Source organism: Dendrobates tinctorius, unplaced genomic scaffold (genome assembly GCF_039654945.1).
Source record: "Dendrobates tinctorius isolate UK_male_01 unplaced genomic scaffold, ASM3965494v1 ptg000350l, whole genome shotgun sequence".
Lineage (NCBI taxonomy): Eukaryota > Metazoa > Chordata > Amphibia > Anura > Dendrobatidae > Dendrobates > Dendrobates tinctorius.
Window position 1 is genome coordinate 3,019,068 of NW_027362016.1, and position 21,138 is coordinate 3,040,205.

Consider the following 21,138-nt stretch of genomic DNA (forward strand, 5'->3'; position numbering starts at 1 on the left):
CTATTCTAGAAGCACGGGGTCAGAATTATACTGGTGCATGGAGACAAACTGAAAATGTAAAAATTCAATGGCAAAATTGCTGTCTTTTTCTACTCATTCACAAATAGTTAATGAATGTTATTAAATATGTGCAGCAAAATGGAAGGCGTTTCAAATAGAAATCATGCTTCAAAAAACAGTCAAATGAAAAATTATAATATATCCCTCCAGGTGTGACACTTGACATTTGCAGAGTGTCAAACCCACCAGAAAATGTATAGATATGGACGAAATAGCTCAGTTGGGAGAGCGTTAGACTGAAGATCTAAAGGTCTGTGGTCCAATCCCGGGTTTCGGCAAAATGCTTTTTCTTCACCGTTTACATTTTAAGGAGATATTAAACAAAGCACATGGACTGATCATGATCAAAAGGCCTAAAAATCTTAACTATCTACAGAAAACAAAATGTTAAAAATTTGAGAAACGGTAACTTTTTCCTTTTGAACACATGAATGTTTTTTAGTAATTTTTCCTCTATTTTGTTTTATTTCAGATTGACTTAGCTGTAAGAGGATTAAAAGGTAACCTGATAGCTGAAACAGTCAGCACTTATCAGACACTAGCTGAATGATTATAGTCAGCTTGTTTGACTTTGAAACACTGAGGCATTACTGAGACAAATGTCCTTAAAAAATATGCTGTGGACAAAGTCAAAAAGGCAAAAAACACAAGCTCCACACAGGTCCGTCATCTTTAATTTGAAATATAGGAGGTTTCTACTTCAATGGTGAGACAAAGCATCTACATATTTGACATTGCTCCAGTGAGTAGAGCCCACTTAAAAATGTATGGGTTGCTTGTCTCTGCAAGCAAAAGCTGGGCACTAAACTGACATACTTGCAATGCTGGATGGTTCAGAGTGAAAACACCTATAGGCTGACAATAGTAATTGCAGGTGTTGATTAACTCATTGTGCAAAATAATTTCTAAAATGTGGTCACTTTGGGAGGTTTTCCGCTGTTTTGGTACTATGCAAATTTCATCTGCAAGGTATTCCTGCAAAATCTGCATTGCAAAACCCAAATAGGGCTCTTCCTTTCAAAGCCCTGCTGTGTGGCCAAACAGTAGTTTCTGAAGAAATGTGGTGCATCACCGCATTTGTGAGAAATCTAACATTTCTAATATCCAAACAAAATAAATGGAGGTTTAAAAATTAATGCAGACGAAAAGTACGCATATAAAAAATGTTATTTATTGACTTTTTTGGGGTGGTGTGACAAGTTTTTAATCACAAGGAATGGTAACATTTCTGCTGACTAGCATGGAAGGAGTTAAGTTCCAATTGCATATCAAAGTCAGTATGGCCGAGCGGTCTAAGGCGCTGCATTCACGTGGAGTTGTGGGTTCAAATCCCACTTCTGACATCAACATTTAATTTCAAGAAACTTTATCTTCATTTATTGATTAGATGAGGTCAAACAAAACTTAGTAATGTGGTTTTGAAAAATTTCCTGAGAGTCTTTGGAGTGAATCTGAATTTGTCCTCTCAAAAAAGAACTCTAGGAACATCAAACAGATTTTTTGTTCATATGTCTGTTGTTCTTTTGGCACTAGAAAAATCCTTTGGACAGTCAATGAGGAGGGACTATTTCAACTCTTTGTGTTCTCTGTCCCTATTAGGGTAGGGTATCAACCTTCTACAGTGCTGTCATGAAATATATCTAGAAACGGATTTGCTGGTAAGTCTACTTTCATAGTTTTCACCTCATACATCAATAGACCATAACTATACTTAATAAACAAAAATTTAACAAGTAGGTAATCATAGTTTAAAAAATGTGAAATGCCCATGTCATTCTGACATGTTTCAGCACATTTTGGGACAAATGGTCTCACTTTTAACATTAACAATCAATATAATATTTTCTCTAAATTTTTGTCTCTTTTTTGCTCCAATTGTTTGCATCTCATAAAAAATAAAACTTGATGTAACATTATGCATGCAAATTGTGTTTTATGTGCGACCATGACCTATTCTAGAAGCACAGGGTCAGAATTATACTGGTGCATGGAGACAAACTGAAAATGTAAAACTTCAATGGCAAAATTGCTGTCTTTTTCTACTCATTCACAAATAGTTAATGAATGTTATTAAATATGTACAGCAAAATGGAAGGCGTTTCAAATAGAAATCATGCTTCAAAAAACAGTCAAATGAAAAATTATAATATATCCCTCCAGGTGTGACACTTGACATTTGCAGAGTGTCAAACCCCCCAGAAAATGTATAGAAATCGACGAAATAGCTCAGTTGGGAGAGCGTTAGACTGAAGATCTAAAGGTCCCGGGTTTCGGCAAAATGCTTTTTCTTCACCATTTACATTTTAAGGAGATATTAAACAAAGCACATGGACTGATCATGATCAAAAGGCCTAAAAATCTTAACTATCTACAGAAAACAAAATGTTAAAAATTTGAGAAACGGTAACTTTTTCCTTTTGAACACATGAATGATTTTTAGTAATTTTTCCTCTATTTTGTTTTATTTCAGATTGACTTAGCTGTAAGAGGATTAAAAGGTAACCTGATAGCTGAAACAGACAGCACTTATCAGACACTAGCTGAATGATTATAGTCAGCTTGTTTGACTTTGAAACACTGAGGCATTACTGAGACAAATGTCCTTAAAAAATATGCTGTGGACAAAGTCAAAAAGGCAAAAAACACAAGCTCCACACAGGTCCGTCATCTTTAATTTGAAATATAGGAGGTTTCTACTTTAATGGTGAGACAAAGCATCTACATATTTGACATTGCTCCAGTGAGTAGAGCCCACTTAAAACTGTATGGGTTGCTTGTCTCTGCAAGCAAAAGCTGGGCACTAAACTGACATACTTGCAATGCTGGATGGTTCAGAGTGAAAACACCTATAGGCTGACAATAGTAATTGCAGGTGTTGATTAACTCATTGTGCAAAATAATTTCTAAAATGTGGTCACTTTGGGAGGTTTTCTGCTGTTTTGGTACTCTGCAAATTTCATCTGCAAGGTATTCCTGCAAAATCTGCATTGCAAAACCCAAATAGGGCTCTTCCTTTCAAAGCCCTGCTGTGTGGCCAAACAGTAGTTTCTGAAGAAATGTGGTGCATCACCGCATTTGTGAGAAATCTAACATTTCTAATATCCAAACAAAATAAATGGAGGTTTAAAAATTAATGCAGACGAAAAGTACGCATATAAAAAATGTTATTTATTGACTTTTTTGGGGTGGTGTGACAAGTTCTTAATCACAAGGAATGGTAACATTTCTGCTGACTAGCATGGAAGGAGTTAAGTTCCAATTGCATATCGAAGTCAGGATGGCCGAACGGTCTAAGGCGCTGCGTTCAGGTCGCAGTCTCCCTTGGAGGCGTGGGTTCAAATCCCACTTCTGACATCAACATTTAATTTCAAGAAACTTTATCGTCATTTATTGATTAGATGAGGTCAAACAAAACTTAGTAATGTGGTTTTGAAAAATTTCCTGAGAGTCTTTGGAGTGAATCTGAATTTGTCCTCTCAAAAAAGAACTCTAGGAACATCAAACAGATTTTTTGTGCATATGTCTGTTGTTATTTTGGCATTAGAAAAATCCTTTGGACAGTCAATGAGGAGGGACTATTTCACCTCTTTGTGTTCTCTGTCCCCATTAGGATAGGGAATCAACCTTCTACAGTGCTGTCATGAAATATATCTAGAAACGGATTTGCTGGTAAGTCTACTTTCATAGTTTTCACCTCATACATCAATAGACCATAACGATACTTAATAAACAAAAACTTAACAAGTAGGTAATCATAGTTTAAAAATGTGAAATGCCCATGTCCTTCTGACATGTTTCAGCACATTTTGGGACAAATGGTCTCACTTTTAACATTAACAATCAATAAAATATTTTCTCTAAATTTTTGTCTCTTTTTTGCTCCAATTGTTTGCATCTCATAAAAAATAAAACTTGATGTAACATTATGCATGCAAATTGTGTTTTATGTGCGACCATGACCTATTCTAGAAGCACAGGGTCAGAATTATACTGGTGCATGGAGACAAACTGAAAATGAAAAAATTAAATGGCAAAATTGCTGTCTTTTTCTACTCATTCACAAATAGTTAATGAATGTTATTAAATATGTACAGCAAAATGGAAGGCGTTTCAAATAGAAATCATGCTTCAAAAAACAGTCAAATGAAAAATTATAATATATCCCTCCAGGTGTGACACTTGACATTTGCAGAGTGTCAAACCCCCCAGAAAATGTATAGAAATGGCTGAAATAGCTCTGTTGGGAGAGCGTTAGACTGAAGATCTAAAGGTCCCGGGTTTCGGCAAAATGCTTTTTCTTCACCGTTTACATTTTAAGGAGATATTAAACAAAGCACATGGACTGATCATGATCAAAAGGCCTAAAAATCTTAACTATCTACAGAAAACAAAATGTTAAAAATTTGAGAAACGGTAACTTTTTCCTTTTGAACACATGAATGTTTTTTAGTAATTTTTCCTCTATTTTGTTTTATTTCAGATTGACTTAGCTGTAAGAGGATTAAAAGGTAACCTGATAGCTGAAACAGACAGCACTTATCAGACACTAGCTGAATGATTATAGTCAGCTTGTTTGACTTTGAAACACTGAGGCATTACTGAGACAAATGTCCTTAAAAAATATGCTGTGGACAAAGTCAAAAAGGCAAAAAACACAAGCTCCACACAGGTCCGTCATCTTTAATTTGAAATATAGGAGGTTTCTACTTTAATGGTGAGACAAAGCATCTACATATTTGACATTGCTCCAGTGAGTAGAGCCCACTTAAAACTGTATGGGTTGCTTGTCTCTGCAAGCAAAAGCTGGGCACTAAACTGGCATACTTGCAATGCTGGATGGTTCAGAGTGAAAACACCTGTAGGCTGACAATAGTAATTGCAGGTGTTGATTAACTCATTGTGCAAAATAATTTCTAAAATGTGGTCACTTTGGGAGGTTTTCTGCTGTTTTGGTACTCTGCAAATTTCATCTGCAAGGTATTCCTGCAAAATCTGCATTGCAAAACCCAAATAGGGCTCTTCCTTTCAAAGCCCTGCTGTGTGGCCAAACAGTAGTTTCTGAAGAAATGTGGTGCTTCACCGCATTTGTGAGAAATCTAACATTTCTAATATCCAAACAAAATAAATGGAGGTTTAAAAATTAATGCAGACGAAAAGTACGCATATAAAAAATGTTATTTATTGACTTTTTTGGGGTGGTGTGACAAGTTTTTAATCACAAGGAATGGTAACATTTCTGCTGACTAGCATGGAAGGAGTTAAGTTCCAATTGCATATAGAAGTCGGGATGGCCGAGCGGTCTAAGTCGCTGCGTTCAGGTCCCACTTCTGACATCAACATTTAATTTCAAGAAACTTTATCTTCATTTATTGATTAGATGAGGTCAAACAAAACTTAGTAATGTGGTTTTGAAAAATTTCCTGAGAGTTTTTGGAGTGAATCTGAATTTTTCCTCTCAAAAAAGAACTCTAGGAACATCAAACAGATTTTTTGTGCATATGTCTGTTGTTCTTTTGGCACTAGAAAAATCCTTTGGACAGTCAATGAGGAGGGACTATTTCACCTCTTTGTGTTCTCTGTCCCCATTAGGATAGGGAATCAACCTTCTACAGTGCTGTCATGAAATATATCTAGAAACGGATTTGCTGGTAAGTCTACTTTCATAGTTTTCACCTCATACATCAATAGACCATAACGATACTTAATAAACAAAAACTTAACAAGTAGGTAATCATAGTTTAAAAATGTGAAATGCCCATGTCCTTCTGACATGTTTCAGCACATTTTGGGACAAATGGTCTCACTTTTAACATTAACAATCAATAAAATATTTTCTCTAAATTTTTGTCTCTTTTTTGCTCCAATTGTTTGCATCTCATAAAAAATAAAACTTGATGTAACATTATGCATGCAAATTGTGTTTTATGTGCGACCATGACCTATTCTAGAAGCACAGGGTCAGAATTATACTGGTGCATGGAGACAAACTGAAAATGTAAAAATTCAATGGCAAAATTGCTGTCTTTTTCTACTCATTCACAAATAGTTAATGAATGTTATTAAATATGTACAGCAAAATGGAAGGCGTTTCAAACAGAAATCATGCTTCAAAAAACAGTCAAATGAAAAATTATAATATATCCCTCCAGGTGTGACACTTGACATTTGCAGAGTGTCAAACCCCCCAGAAAATGTATAGATATGGCCGAAATAGCTCAGTTGGGAGAGCGTAAGACTGAAGATCTAAAGGTCCCTGGTCCATTCCCGGGTTTCGGCAAAATGCTTTTTCTTCACCGTTTACATTTTAAGGAGATATTAAACAAAGCACATGGACTGATCATGATCAAAAGGCCTAAAAATCTTAACTATCTACAGAAAACAAAATGTTAAAAATTTGAGAAACGGTAACTTTTTCCTTTTGAACACATGAATGTTTTTTAGTAATTTTTCCTCTATTTTGTTTTATTTCAGATTGACTTAGCTGTAAGAGGATTAAAAGGTAACCTGATAGCTGAAACAGACAGCACTTATCAGACACTAGCTGAATGATTATAGTCAGCTTGTTTGACTTTGAAACACTGAGGCATTACTGAGACAAATGTCCTTAAAAAATATGCTGTGGACAAAGTCAAAAAGGCAAAAAACACAAGCTCCACACAGGTCCGTCATCTTTAATTTGAAATATAGGAGGTTTCTACTTTAATGGTGAGACAAAGCATCTACATATTTGACATTGCTCCAGTGAGTAGAGCCCACTTAAAAATGTATGGGTTGCTTGTCTCTGCAAGCAAAAGCTGGGCACTAAACTGGCATACTTGCAATGCTGGATGGTTCAGAGTGAAAACACCTATAGGCTGACAATAGTAATTGCAGGTGTTGATTAACTCATTGTGCAAAATAATTTCTAAAATGTGGTCACTTTGGGAGGTTTTCTGTTGTTTTGGTACTCTGCAAATTTCATCTGCAAGGTATTCCTGCAAAATCTGCATTGCAAAACCCAAATAGGGCTCTTCCTTTCAAAGCCCTGCTGTGTGGCCAAACAGTAGTTTCTGAAGAAATGTGGTGCATCACCGCATTTGTGAGAAATCTAACATTTCTAATATCCAAACAAAATAAATGGAGGTTTAAAAATTAATGCAGACGAAAAGTACGCATATAAAAAATGTTATTTATTGACTTTTTTTGGGGTGGTGTGACAAGTTTTTAATCACAAAGAATGGTAACATTTCTGCTGACTAGCATGGAAGGAGTTAAGTTCCAGTTGCATATCAAAGTCAGGATGGCCGAGCGGTCTAAGGCGCTGCATTCAGGTCGCAGTCTCCCCGCGAGGTGTGGGTGCAAATCCCACTTCTGAGATCACCTTTTAATTTCAAGAAACTTTATCTTCATTTATTGATTAGATGAGGTCAAACAAAACTTAGTAATGTGGTTTTGAAAAATTTCCTGAGAGTCTTTGGAGTGAATCTGAATTTGTCCTCTCAAAAAAGAACTCTAGGAACATCAAACAGATTTTTTGTGCATATGTCTGTTGTTCTTTTGGCACTAGAAAAATCCTTTGGACAGTCAATGAGGAGGGACTATTTCACCTCTTTGTGTTCTCTGTCCCTATTAGGGTAGGGAATCAACCTTCTACAGTGCTGTCATGAAATATATCTAGAAACGGATTTGCTGGTAAGTCTACTTTCATAGTTTTCACCTCATACATCAATAGACCATAACGATACTTAATAAACAAAAACTTAACAAGTAGGTAATCATAGTTTAAAAAATGTGAAATGCCCATGTCATTCTGACATGTTTCAGCACATTTTGGGACAAATGGTCTCACTTTTAACAATCAATAAAATATTTTCTCTAAATTTTTGTCTCTTTTTTGCTCCAATTGTTTGCATCTCATAAAAAATAAAACTTGATGTAACATTATGCATGCAAATTGTGTTTTATGTGCGACCATGACCTATTCTAGAAGCACAGGGTCAGAATTATACTGGTGCATGGAGACAAACTGAAAATGTAAAAATTCAATGGCAAAATTGCTGTCTTTTTCTACTCATTCACAAATAGTTAATGAATGTTATTAAATATGTACAGCAAAATGGAAGGCGTTTCAAATAGAAATCATGCTTCAAAAAACAGTCAAATGAAAAATTATAATATATCCCTCCAGGTGTGACACTTGACATTTGCAGAGTGTCAAACCCCCCATAAAATGTTGGGAGAGCGTTAAACTGAAGATCTAAAGGTCCCTGGTCCAATCCCGGGTTTCGGCAAAATGCTTTTTCTTCACCGTTTACATTTTAAGGAGATATTAAACAAAGCACATGGACTGATCATGATCAAAAGGCCTAAAAATCTTAACTATCTACAGAAAACAAAATGTTAAAAATTTGAGAAACGGTAACTTTTTCCTTTTGAACACATGAATGTTTTTTAGTAATTTTTCCTCTATTTTGTCGCAGTCGCAGGTCGCAGTCTCCCCTGGAGGCGTGGGTTCAAATCCCACTTCTGACATCAACATTTAATTTCAAGAAACTTTATCTTCATTTATTGATTAGATGAGGTCAAACAAAACTTAGTAATGTGGTTTTGAAAAATTTCCTGAGAGTCTTTGGAGTGAATCTGAATTTGTCCTCTCAAAAAAGAACTCTAGGAACATCAAACAGATTTTTTGTGCATATGTCTGTTGTTCTTTTGGCACTAGAAAAATCCTTTGGACAGTCAATGAGGAGGGACTATTTCACCTCTTTGTGTTCTCTGTCCCTATTAGGGTAGGGAATCAACCTTCTACAGTGCTGTCATGAAATATATCTAGAAACGGATTTGCTGGTAAGTCTACTTTCATAGTTTTCACCTCATACATCAATAGACCATAACGATACTTAATAAACAAAAACTTAACAAGTAGGTAATCATAGTTTAAAAAATGTGAAATGCCCATGTCATTCTGACATGTTTCAGCACATTTTGGGACAAATGGTCTCACTTTTAACAATCAATAAAATATTTTCTCTAAATTTTTGTCTCTTTTTTGCTCCAATTGTTTGCATCTCATAAAAAATAAAACTTGATGTAACATTATGCATGCAAATTGTGTTTTATGTGCGACCATGACCTATTCTAGAAGCACAGGGTCAGAATTATACTGGTGCATGGAGACAAAATGAAAATGTAAAAATTCAATGGCAAAATTGCTGTCTTTTTCTACTCATTCACAAATAGTTAATGAATGTTATTAAATATGTACAGCAAAATGGAAGGCGTTTCAAATAGAAATCATGCTTCAAAAAACAGTCAAATGAAAAATTATAATATATCCCTCCAGGTGTGACACTTGACATTTGCAGAGTGTCAAACCCCCCATAAAATGTTGGGAGAGCGTTAGACTGAAGATCTAAAGGTCCCTGGTCCAATCCCGGGTTTCGGCAAAATGCTTTTTCTTCACCGTTTACATTTTAAGGAGATATTAAACAAAGCACATGGACTGATCATGATCAAAAGGCCTAAAAATCTTAACTATCTACAGAAAACAAAATGTTAAAAATTTGAGAAACGGTAACTTTTTCCTTTTGAACACATGAATGTTTTTTAGTAATTTTTCCTCTATTTTGTCGCAGTCGCAGGTCGCAGTCTCCCCTGGAGGCGTGGGTTCAAATCCCACTTCTGACATCAACATTTAATTTCAAGAAACATTATCTTCATTTATTGATTAGATGAGGTCAAACAAAACTTAGTAATGTGGTTTTGAAAAATTTCCTGAGAGTCTTTGGAGTGAATCTGAATTTGTCCTCTCAAAAAAGAACTCTAGGAACATCAAACAGATTTTTTGTGCATATGTCTGTTGTTCTTTTGGCACTAGAAAAATCCTTTGGACAGTCAATGAGGAGGGACTATTTCACCTCTTTGTGTTCTCTGTCCCTATTAGGGTAGGGAATCAACCTTCTACAGTGCTGTCATGAAATATATCTAGAAACGGATTTGCTGGTAAGTCTACTTTCATAGTTTTCACCTCATACATCAATAGACCATAACAATACTTAATAAACAAAAACTTAACAAGTAGGTAATCATAGTTTAAAAAATGTGAAATGCCCATGTCATTCTGACATGTTTCAGCACATTTTGGGACAAATGGTCTCACTTTTAACAATCAATAAAATATTTTCTCTAAATTTTTGTCTCTTGTTTGCTCCAATTGTTTGCATCTCATAAAAAATAAAACTTGATGTAACATTATGCATGCAAATTGTGTTTTATGTGCGACCATGACCTATTCTAGAAGCACAGGGTCAGAATTATACTGGTGCATGGAGACAAACTGAAAATGTAAAAATTCAATGGCAAAATTGCTGTCTTTTTCTACTCATTCACAAATAGTTAATGAATGTTATTAAATATGTACAGCAAAATGGAAGGCGTTTCAAATAGAAATCATGCTTCAAAAAACAGTCAAATGAAAAATTATAATATATCCCTCCAGGTGTGACACTTGACATTTGCAGAGTGTCAAACCCCCCATAAAATGTTGGGAGAGCGTTAGACTGAAGATCTAAAGGTCCCTGGTCCAATCCCGGGTTTCGGCAAAATGCTTTTTCTTCACCGTTTACATTTTAAGGAGATATTAAACAAAGCACATGGACTGATCATGATCAAAAGGCCTAAAAATCTTAACTATCTACAGAAAACAAAATGTTAAAAATTTGAGAAACGGTAACTTTTTCCTTTTGGACACATGAATGTTTTTTAGTAATTTTTCCTCTATTTTGTCGCAGTCGCAGGTCGCAGTCTCCCCTGGAGGCGTGGGTTCAAATCCCACTTCTGACATCAACATTTAATTTCAAGAAACTTTATCTTCATTTATTGATTAGATGAGGTCAAACAAAACTTAGTAATGTGGTTTTGAAAAATTTCCTGAGAGTCTTTGGAGTGAATCTGAATTTGTCCTCTCAAAAAAGAACTCTAGGAACATCAAACAGATTTTTTGTGCATATGTCTGTTGTTCTTTTGGCACTAGAAAAATCCTTTGGACAGTCAATGAGGAGGGACTATTTCACCTCTTTGTGTTCTCTGTCCCTATTAGGGTAGGGAATCAACCTTCTACAGTGCTGTCATGAAATATATCTAGAATTGGATTTGCTGGTAAGTCTACTTTCATAGTTTTCACCTCATACATCAATAGACCATAACGATACTTAATAAACAAAAACTTAACAAGTAGGTAATCATAGTTTAAAAAATGTGAAATGCCCATGTCCTTCTGACATGTTTCAGCACATTTTGGGACAAATGGTCTCACTTTTAACAATCAATAAAATATTTTCTCTAAATTTTTGTCTCTTTTTTGCTCCAATTGTTTGCATCTCATAAAAAATAAAACTTGATGTAACATTATGCATTCAAATTGTGTTTTATGTGCGACCATGACCTATTCTAGAAGCACAGGGTCAGAATTATACTGGTGCATGGAGACAAACTGAAAATGTAAAAATTCAATGGCAAAATTGCTGTCTTTTTCTACTCATTCACAAATAGTTAATGAATGTTATTAAATATGTACAGCAAAATGGAAGGCGTTTCAAATAGAAATCATGCTTCAAAAAACAGTCAAATGAAAAATTATAATATATCCCTCCAGGTGTGACACTTGACATTTGCAGAGTGTCAAACCCCCCAGAAAATGTATAGATATCGTCAAAATAGCTCAGTTGGGAGAGCGTTAGACTGAAGATCTAAATGTCCCTGGTCCAATCCCGGGTTTCGGCAAAATGCTTTTTCTTCACCGTTTACATTTTAAGGAGATATTAAACAAAGCACATGGACTGATCATGATCAAAAGGCCTAAAAATCTTAACTATCTACAGAAAACAAAATGTTAAAAATTTGAGAAACGGTAACTTTTTCCTTTTGAACACATGAATGTTTTTTAGTAATTTTTCCTCTATTTTGTTTTATTTCAGATTGACTTAGCTGTAAGAGGATTAAAAGGTAACCTGATAGCTGAAACAGACAGCACTTATCAGACACTAGCTGAATGATTATAGTCAGCTTGTTTGACTTTGAAACACTGAGGCATTACTGAGACAAATGTCCTTAAAAAATATGCTGTGGACAAAGTCAAAAAGGCAAAAAACACAAGCTCCACACAGGTCCGTCATCTTTAATTTGAAATATAGGAGGTTTCTACTTTAATGGTGAGACAAAGCATCTACATATTTGACATTGCTCCAGTGAGTAGAGCCCACTTAAAAATGTATGGGTTGCTTGTCTCTGCAAGCAAAAGCTGGGCACTAAACTGGCATACTTGCAATGCTGGATGGTTCAGAGTGAAAACACCTATAGGCTGACAATAGTAATTGCAGGTGTTGATTAACTCATTGTGCAAAATAATTTCTAAAATGTGGTCACTTTGGGAGGTTTTCTGCTGTTTTGGTACTCTGCAAATTTCATCTGCAAGGTATTCCTGCAAAATCTGCATTGCAAAACCCAAATAGGGATCTTCCTTTCAAAGCCCTGCTGTGTGGCCAAACAGTAGTTTCTGAAGAAATGTGGTGCATCACCGCATTTGTGAGAAATCTAACATTTCTAATATCCAAACAAAATAAATGGAGGTTTAAAAATTAATGCAGACGAAAAGTACGCATATAAAAAATGTTATTTATTGACTTTTTTTGGGGTGGTGTGACAAGTTTTTAATCACAAAGAATGGTAACATTTCTGCTGACTAGCATGGAAGGAGTTAAGTTCCAGTTGCATATCAAAGTCAGGATGGCCGAGCGGTCTAAGGCGCTGCATTCAGGTCGCAGTCTCCCCGCGAGGTGTGGGTGCAAATCCCACTTCTGAGATCACCTTTTAATTTCAAGAAACTTTATCTTCATTTATTGATTAGATGAGGTCAAACAAAACTTAGTAATGTGGTTTTGAAAAATTTCCTGAGAGTCTTTGGAGTGAATCTGAATTTGTCCTCTCAAAAAAGAACTCTAGGAACATCAAACACATTTTTTGTGCATATGTCTGTTGTTCTTTTGGCACTAGAAAAATCCTTTGGACAGTCAATGAGGAGGGACTATTTCACCTCTTTGTGTTCTCTGTCCCTATTAGGGTAGGGAATCAACCTTCTACAGTGCTGTCATGAAATATATCTAGAAACGGATTTGCTGGTAAGTCTACTTTCATAGTTTTCACCTCATACATCAATAGACCATAACGATACTTAATAAACAAAAACTTAACAAGTAGGTAATCATAGTTTAAAAAATGTGAAATGCCCATGTCATTCTGACATGTTTCAGCACATTTTGGGACAAATGGTCTCACTTTTAACAATCAATAAAATATTTTCTCTAAATTTTTGTCTCTTTTTTGCTCCAATTGTTTGCATCTCATAAAAAATAAAACTTGATGTAACATTATGCATGCAAATTGTGTTTTATGTGCGACCATGACCTATTCTAGAAGCACAGGGTCAGAATTATACTGGTGCATGGAGACAAACTGAAAATGTAAAAATTCAATGGCAAAATTGCTGTCTTTTTCTACTCATTCACAAATAGTTAATGAATGTTATTAAATATGTACAGCAAAATGTAAGGCGTTTCAAATAGAAATCATGCTTCAAAAAACAGTCAAATGAAAAATTATAATATATCCCTCCAGGTGTGACACTTGACATTTGCAGAGTGTCAAACCCCCCATAAAATGTTGGGAGAGCGTTAAACTGAAGATCTAAAGGTCCCTGGTCCAATCCCGGGTTTCGGCAAAATGCTTTTTCTTCACCGTTTACATTTTAAGGAGATATTAAACAAAGCACATGGACTGATCATGATCAAAAGGCCTAAAAATCTTAACTATCTACAGAAAACAAAATGTTAAAAATTTGAGAAACGGTAACTTTTTCCTTTTGAACACATGAATGTTTTTTAGTAATTTTTCCTCTATTTTGTCGCAGTCGCAGGTCGCAGTCTCCCCTGGAGGCGTGGGTTCAAATCCCACTTCTGACATCAACATTTAATTTCAAGAAACTTTATCTTCATTTATTGATTAGATGAGGTCAAACAAAACTTAGTAATGTGGTTTTGAAAAATTTCCTGAGAGTCTTTGGAGTGAATCTGAATTTGTCCTCTCAAAAAAGAACTCTAGGAACATCAAACAGATTTTTTGTGCATATGTCTGTTGTTCTTTTGGCACTAGAAAAATCCTTTGGACAGTCAATGAGGAGGGACTATTTCACCTCTTTGTGTTCTCTGTCCCTATTAGGGTAGGGAATCAACCTTCTACAGTGCTGTCATGAAATATATCTAGAAACGGATTTGCTGGTAAGTCTACTTTCATAGTTTTCACCTCATACATCAATAGACCATAACGATACTTAATAAACAAAAACTTAACAAGTAGGTAATCATAGTTTAAAAAATGTGAAATGCCCATGTCATTCTGACATGTTTCAGCACATTTTGGGACAAATGGTCTCACTTTTAACAATCAATAAAATATTTTCTCTAAATTTTTGTCTCTTTTTTGCTCCAATTGTTTGCATCTCATAAAAAATAAAACTTGATGTAACATTATGCATGCAAATTGTGTTTTATGTGCGACCATGACCTATTCTAGAAGCACAGGGTCAGAATTATACTGGTGCATGGAGACAAAATGAAAATGTAAAAATTCAATGGCAAAATTGCTGTCTTTTTCTACTCATTCACAAATAGTTAATGAATGTTATTAAATATGTACAGCAAAATGGAAGGCGTTTCAAATAGAAATCATGCTTCAAAAAACAGTCAAATGAAAAATTATAATATATCCCTCCAGGTGTGACACTTGACATTTGCAGAGTGTCAAACCCCCCATAAAATGTTGGGAGAGCGTTAGACTGAAGATCTAAAGGTCCCTGGTCCAATCCCGGGTTTCGGCAAAATGCTTTTTCTTCACCGTTTACATTTTAAGGAGATATTAAACAAAGCACATGGACTGATCATGATCAAAAGGCCTAAAAATCTTAACTATCTACAGAAAACAAAATGTTAAAAATTTGAGAAACGGTAACTTTTTCCTTTTGAACACATGAATGTTTTTTAGTAATTTTTCCTCTATTTTGTCGCAGTCGCAGGTCGCAGTCTCCCCTGGAGGCGTGGGTTCAAATCCCACTTCTGACATCAACATTTAATTTCAAGAAACTTTATCTTCATTTATTGATTAGATGAGGTCAAACAAAACTTAGTAATGTGGTTTTGAAAAATTTCCTGAGAGTCTTTGGAGTGAATCTGAATTTGTCCTCTCAAAAAAGAACTCTAGGAACATCAAACAGATTTTTTGTGCATATGTCTGTTGTTCTTTTGGCACTAGAAAAATCCTTTGGACAGTCAATGAGGAGGGACTATTTCACCTCTTTGTGTTCTCTGTCCCTATTAGGGTAGGGAATCAACCTTCTACAGTGCTGTCATGAAATATATCTAGAAACGGATTTGCTGGTAAGTCTACTTTCATAGTTTTCACCTCATACATCAATAGACCATAACAATACTTAATAAACAAAAACTTAACAAGTAGGTAATCATAGTTTAAAAAATGTGAAATGCCCATGTCATTCTGACATGTTTCAGCACATTTTGGGACAAATGGTCTCACTTTTAACAATCAATAAAATATTTTCTCTAAATTTTTGTCTCTTGTTTGCTCCAATTGTTTGCATCTCATAAAAAATAAAACTTGATGTAACATTATGCATGCAAATTGTGTTTTATGTGCGACCATGACCTATTCTAGAAGCACAGGGTCAGAATTATACTGGTGCATGGAGACAAACTGAAAATGTAAAAATTCAATGGCAAAATTGCTGTCTTTTTCTACTCATTCACAAATAGTTAATGAATGTTATTAAATATGTACAGCAAAATGGAAGGCGTTTCAAATAGAAATCATGCTTCAAAAAACAGTCAAATGAAAAATTATAATATATCCCTCCAGGTGTGACACTTGACATTTGCAGAGTGTCAAACCCCCCAGAAAATGTATAGATATCGTCAAAATAGCTCAGTTGGGAGAGCGTTAGACTGAAGATCTAAAGGGCCCTGGTCCAATCCCGGGTTTCGGCAAAATGCTTTTTCTTCACCGTTTACATTTTAAGGAGATATTAAACAAAGCACATGGACTGATCATGATCAAAAGGCCTAAAAATCTTAACTATCTACAGAAAACAAAATGTTAAAAATTTGAGAAACGGTAACTTTTTCCTTTTGAACACATGAATGTTTTTTAGTAATTTTTCCTCTATTTTGTCGCAGTCGCAGGTCGCAGTCTCCCCTGGAGGCGTGGGTTCAAATCCCACTTCTGACATCAACATTTAATTTCAAGAAACTTTATCTTCATTTATTGATTAGATGAGGTCAAACAAAACTTAGTAATGTGGTTTTGAAAAATTTCCTGAGAGTCTTTGGAGTGAATCTGAATTTGTCCTCTCAAAAAAGAACTCTAGGAACATCAAACAGATTTTTTGTGCATATGTCTGTTGTTCTTTTGGCACTAGAAAAATCCTTTGGACAGTCAATGAGGAGGGACTATTTCACCTCTTTGTGTTCTCTGTCCCTATTAGGGTAGGGAATCAACCTTCTACAGTGCTGTCATGAAATATATCTAGAATTGGATTTGCTGGTAAGTCTACTTTCATAGTTTTCACCTCATACATCAATAGACCATAACGATACTTAATAAACAAAAACTTAACAAGTAGGTGATCATAGTTTAAAAAATGTGAAATGCCCATGTCATTCAGACATGTTTCAGCACATTTTGGGACAAATGGTCTCACTTTTAACAATCAATAAAATGTTTTCTCTAAATTTTTGTCTCTTTTTTGCTCCAATTGTTTGCATCTCATAAAAAATAAAACTTGATGTAACATTATGCATTCAAATTGTGTTTTATGTGCGACCATGACCTATTCTAGAAGCACAGGGTCAGAATTATACTGGTGCATGGAGACAAACTGAAAATGTAAAAATTCAATGGCAAAATTGCTGTCTTTTTCTACTCATTCACAAATAGTTAATGAATGTTATTAAATATGTACAGCAAAATGGAAGGCGTTTCAAATAGAAATCATGCTTCAAAAAACAGTCAAATGAAAAATTATAATATATCCCTCCAGGTGTGACACTTGACATTTGCAGAGTGTCAAACCCCCCAGAAAATGTATAGATATCGTCAAAATAGCTCAGTTGGGAGAGCGTTAGACTGAAGATCTAAAGGGCCCTGGTCCAATCCCGGGTTTCGGCAAAATGCTTTTTCTTCACCGTTTACATTTTAAGGAGATATTAAACAAAGCACATGGACTGATCATGATCAAAAGGCCTAAAAATCTTAACTATCTACAGAAAACAAAATGTTAAAAATTTGAGAAACGGTAACTTTTTCCTTTTGAACACATGAATGTTTTTTAGTAATTTTTCCTCTATTTTGTTTTATTTCAGATTGACTTAGCTGTAAGAGGATTAAAAGGTAACCTGATAGCTGAAACAGACAGCACTTATCAGACACTAGCTGAATGATTATAGTCAGCTTGTTTGACTTTGAAACACTGAGGCATTACTGAGACAAATGTCCTTAAAAAATATGCTGTGGACAAAGTCAAAAAGGCAAAAAACACAAGCTCCACACAGGTCCGTCATCTTTAATTTGAAATATAGGAGGTTTCTACTTTAATGGTGAGACAAAGCATCTACATATTTGACATTGCTCCAGTGAGTAGAGCCCACTTAAAAATGTATGGGTTGCTTGTCTCTGCAAGCAAAAGCTGGGCACTAAACTGGCATACTTGCAATGCTGGATGGTTCAGAGTGAAAACACCTATAGGCTGACAATAGTAATTGCAGGTGTTGATTAACTCATTGTGCAAAATAATTTCTAAAATGTGGTCACTTTGGGAGGTTTTCTGCTGTTTTGGTACTCTGCAAATTTCATCTGCAAGGTATTCCTGCAAAATCTGCATTGCAAAACCCAAATAGGGATCTTCCTTTCAAAGCCCTGCTGTGTGGCCAAACAGTAGTTTCTGAAGAAATGTGGTGCATCACCGCATTTGTGAGAAATCTAACATTTCTAATATCCAAACAAAATAAATGGAGGTTTAAAAATTAATGCAGACGAAAAGTACGCATATAAAAAATGTTATTTATTGACTTTTTTGGGGTGGTGTGACAAGTTTGTAATCACAAGGAATGGTAACATTTCTGCTGACTAGCATGGAAGGAGTTAAGTTCCAATTGCATATTGAAGTCAGGATGGCCAAGCGGTCTAAGGCACTGCGTTGAGGTCACAGTCTCCCCTGGAGGCGTGGGTTCAAATCCCACTTCTGACATCAACATTTAATTTCAAGAAACTTTATCTTGATTGATTAGATGAGGTCGAACAAAACTTAGTAATGTGGTTTTGAAAAATTTCCTGAGAGTCTTTGGAGTGAATCTGAATTTGTCCTCTCAAAAAAGAACTCTAGGAACATCAAACAGATTTTTTGTGCATATGTCTGTTGTTCTTTTGGCACTAGAAAAATCCTTTGGACAGTCAATGAGGAGGGACTATTTCACCTCTTTGTGTTCTCTGTCCCTATTAGGGTAGGGAATCAACCTTCTACAGTGCTGTCATGAAATATATCTAGAAACGGATTTGCTGGTAAGTCTACTTTCATAGTTTTCACCTCATACATCAATAGACCATAACGATACTTAATAAACAAAAACTTAACAAGTAGGTAATCATAGTTTAAAAAATGTGAAATGCCCATGTCCTTCTGACATGTTTCAGCACATTTTGGGACAAATGGTCTCACTTTTAACAATCAATAAAATATTTTCTCTAAATTGTTGTCTCTTTTTTGCTCCAATTGTTTGCATCTCATAAAAAATAAAACTTGATGTAACATTATGCATACAAATTGTGTTTTATGTGCGACCATGACCTATTCTAGAAGCACAGGGTCAGAATTATACTGGTGCATGGAGACAAACTGAAAATGTAAAAATTCAATGGCAAAATTGCTGTCTTTTTCTACTCATTCACAAATAGTTAATGAATGTTATTAAATATGTACAGCAAAATGGAAGTCGTTTCAAAAAGAAATCATGCTTCAAAAAACAGTCAAATGAAAAATTATAATATATCCCTCCAGGTGTGACACTTGACATTTGCAGAGTGTCAAACCCCCCAGAAAATGTATAGATATGGCCGAAATAGCTCAGTTGGGAGAGCATTAGACTGAAGATCTAAAGGTCCCTGGTCCAATCCCGGGTTTCGGCAAAATGCTTTTTCTTCACCGTTTACATTTTAAGGAGATATTAAACAAAGCACATGGACTGATCATGATCAAAAGGCCTAAAAATCTTAACTATCTACAGAAAACAAAATGTTAAAAATTTGAGAAACGGTAACTTTTTCCTTTTGAACACATGAATGTTTTTTAGTAATTTTTCCTCTATTTTGTTTTATTTCAGATTGACTTAGCTGTAAGAGGATTAAAAGGTAACCTGATAGCTGAAACAGACAGCACTTATCAGACACTAGCTGAATGATTATAGTCAGCTTGTTTGACTTTGAAACACTGAGGCATTACTGAGACAAATGTCCTTAAAAAATATGCTGTGGACAAAGTCAAAAAGGCAAAAAACACAAGCTCCACACAGGTCCGTCATCTTTAATTTGAAATATAGGAGGTTTCTACTTTAATGGTGAGACAAAGCATCTACATATTTGACATTGCTCCAGTGAGTAGAGCCCACTTAAAAATGTATGGGTTGCTTGTCTCTGCAAGCAAAAGCTGGGCACTAAACTGGCATACTTGCAATGCTGGATGGTTCAGAGTGAAAACACCTATAGGCTGACAATAGTAATTGCAGGTGTTGATTAACTCATTGTGCAAAATAATTTCTAAAATGTGGTCACTTTGGGAGGTTTTCTGCTGTTTTGGTACTCTGCAAATTTCATCTGCAAGGTATTCCTGCAAAATCAGCATTGCAAAACCCAAATAGGGCTCTTCCTTTCAAAGCCCTGCTGTGTGGCCAAACAGTAGTTTCTGAAGAAATGTGGTGCATCACCGCATTTGTGAGAAATCTAACATTTCTAATATCCAAACAAAATAAATGGAGGTTTAAAAATTAATGCAGACGAAAAGTACGCATATAAAAAATGTTATTTATTGACTTTTTTGGGGTGGTGTGACAAGTTTTTAATCACAAGGAATGGTAACATTTCTGCTGACTAGCATGGAAGGAGTTAAGTTCCAATTGCATATCGAAGTCAGGATGGCCGAGCGGTCTAAGGCGCTGCGTTCAGGTCGCAGTCTCCCCTGGAGGTGTGGGTTCAAATCCCACTTCTGACATCAACATTTAATTTCAAGAAACTTTATCTTCATTGATTAGATGAGGTCAAACAAAACTTAGTAATGTGGTTTTGAAAAATTTCCTGAGAGTCTTTGGAGTGAATCTGAATTTGTCCTCTCAAAAAAGAACTCTAGGAACATCAAACAGATTTTTTGTGCATATGTCTGTTATCATAGAATCATAGAATCATAGAATCGTAGAGTTGGAAGGGACCTCCTGGGCCATCTGGTCCAACCCCCTGCTCAAAGCAGGATTCGCTAAATCATCCCAGTCAGATGTCTGTCCAGCCTCTGTTTGAAGACTTCCATTGAAGGAGAACTCACCACTTCTCGTGGCAGCCTGTTCCACTCATTGATCACTCTAACTGTCAAAAAGTTTTTTCTAATATCTAATCTGTGTCTCCTCCCAAAATCTGTTTGATGTTCCTAGAGTTTTTTGGCACTAGAAAAATCCTTTGGACAGTCAATGAGGAGGGACTAATTCACCTCTTTGTGTTCTCTGTCCCTATTAGGGTAGGGAATCAACCTTCTACAGTGCTGTCATGAAATATATCTAGAAACGATTTGCTGGTAAGTCTACTTTCATAGTTTTCACCTCATACATCAATAGACCATAACAATACTTAATAAACAAAAACTTAACAAGTAGGTAATCATAGTTTAAAAAATGTGAAATGCCCATGTCATTCTGACATGTTTCAGCACATTTTGGGACAAAT

General features: G+C 35.4%; 4 non-coding genes across 4 annotated transcripts; all 4 read left to right on the forward strand.

Moving 5' to 3' along the window:
- The first annotated feature begins 3,331 nt into the window (after positions 1–3,331).
- TRNAL-CAG (transfer RNA leucine (anticodon CAG)) lies at positions 3,332–3,414 on the forward strand. Its single transcript has one exon. It is a non-coding gene; the product is annotated as a tRNA-Leu (tRNA).
- A 14,909-nt stretch (positions 3,415–18,323) lies between these two features.
- Positions 18,324–18,406, forward strand: TRNAL-GAG (transfer RNA leucine (anticodon GAG)). The gene has a single exon. It is a non-coding gene; the product is annotated as a tRNA-Leu (tRNA).
- Positions 18,407–19,268: 862 nt separating this feature from the next.
- TRNAF-GAA (transfer RNA phenylalanine (anticodon GAA)) lies at positions 19,269–19,341 on the forward strand. The gene has a single exon. It is a non-coding gene; the product is annotated as a tRNA-Phe (tRNA).
- Positions 19,342–20,336: 995 nt separating this feature from the next.
- TRNAL-CAG (transfer RNA leucine (anticodon CAG)) lies at positions 20,337–20,419 on the forward strand. The gene has a single exon. It is a non-coding gene; the product is annotated as a tRNA-Leu (tRNA).
- The last annotated feature ends 719 nt before the right edge of the window (positions 20,420–21,138 follow it).